General features: G+C 37.1%; 1 non-coding gene across 1 annotated transcript; it reads left to right on the top strand.

Moving 5' to 3' along the window:
* Positions 1–288: 288 nt before the first annotated feature.
* On the top strand, positions 289–395 carry LOC122062966. Its single transcript, XR_006135160.1, has one exon. It is a non-coding gene; the product is annotated as a small nucleolar RNA R71 (small nucleolar RNA).
* Positions 396–1,703: the final 1,308 nt, after the last annotated feature.

Here is a 1,703-nt window from a genome sequence, read left to right as displayed (position 1 = left end):
GATGATGGCTCTCTAGGAACAATAGCCTCAATCCTTTTGATTAGGCTATCCAAGTGGGCTTCATTGGCTACTAACCCATCCACAAAATATCCTTTCCCTCCTATAGTTCTTTCACTCTCTTGGATTGATTCCCACTCACGGGTTTTATCAACTAAGCTAATTAAGAATTCCCATCCATTTCCTTCATCTGTAAAGGATGTGAATCCCCCAGGGCACATAGACTCTATCATTTGTTTAATTGGGTAATCAATACCCTCATAAATTATTTGACATAAATGCCATAAGTCTAGGCCATGGTGTGGGCATTCTTGGAGTAAATCCTTGAATCTCTCCATAAGTTTGGAAAATGACTCACTAGGCTTTTGCCTAAACTGAAGGATATCACTTCTAAGCTTATTGGTCTTGTGAGTTGGAAAAAACTTCTTAAGGAAAACAACTGTGAATTTTTCCCAAATGGTTATGGAATTTGTGGGTAACCCATACAACCACTTCTTAGCTTGGTATTCAATGCAAAAGTGATGAACCTAAGCTTAACAACATCATTAGAAAGCTGTTGGATCTAAATTAGAACACATACCTCTTCAAATTCTCTTAGAAATAGGTATGTATCCTTAGATGTCAGCCCATGGAAGTGGGGCAACATAGTGATGTACTGAGATTTGAGCTCAAAATTATTACCGTGGGCTTGTGGTAGAACTATGTAGGAAGGTTGGGTTGCTCTAGTAGGGTAGAACCTATCTCTTAGAGATTTAGGTAGAGGGTTTTGCTGCTGGCCTCCCATATTGAAAGGTATTGATGAGAGTATAGGTATAGGGTCACTACTTGTTAGATTTCTTCTTTCTAACCGATTCTCAGTATTACGTACCCACCTAGCACTCATGCAATAGAAAACTATCCACAACTAGAATAAGACATGCACAAAAGAATGAATTATTTTTATTTTTTTATTTTTTTGGCTTTTTGGGAGCTTACCGACAGGGATCTGGGGTTGCTCAATTCAATTCTTGAGGTACTGCTACAGGGCAAAACCTGTCTTTATCATACTATGAGGCTTGACAACCTCCACCGATACAACTATTATTGCAAGTTGTGATTCTCAAGAATTTAATAAAGGAAAAGGAAAAAGAAAACAAAGCAAACAAAGAACTTCGATTTACCAAAAGAAAGCGAAGAATAATATGGAACTGTCTCCCCGGTAACGGCACCAAAAACATTTTTGAGATTTAAAAGTAACCGCAAGCGTACAGATTAGTGTAGCTAATGGGTCGAACACAAGGAGAACAACCACTTTATTTTTAACTTCTTTTTGTAATGCAAAAGTGTACAGATTGATTATTATGATCTACTTCTAACTATCGTCCTAACACAAAGGCATCTAAAAGCATCCTAACCAACATATCTATGGAAATTGGAATTGAAATTCCAATAAAAATTGAATGACCTAACCATTCACATCTAACCCTAACCATTCGCCATCTAAGAATTTAAATATTCAAACCACGCAATTAAAAAGCAAATAACGGAAAGTAAAAGTGCTGAAAAGTAAATAAATAAAATAAATAGGGAAAAAAAAACTAGAGAGAGGCACACAAGTAGGTATCTCTACTTAGCCCAAGGGATGCACCATAAATAATACGAGCTTCCCACTTGACTAGAGAGTACTCTACAAGGGTTTTTCTACTTGGCTTTAGGGGAAGGGATGC

The sequence above is a fragment of the Macadamia integrifolia genome, unplaced genomic scaffold (assembly GCF_013358625.1).
Source record: "Macadamia integrifolia cultivar HAES 741 unplaced genomic scaffold, SCU_Mint_v3 scaffold115, whole genome shotgun sequence".
NCBI classification, from domain to species: Eukaryota; Viridiplantae; Streptophyta; class Magnoliopsida; order Proteales; family Proteaceae; genus Macadamia; species Macadamia integrifolia.
Note: the sequence above shows the minus strand (reverse complement) of the source record. Positions and strands in the feature narration are given on the sequence as shown.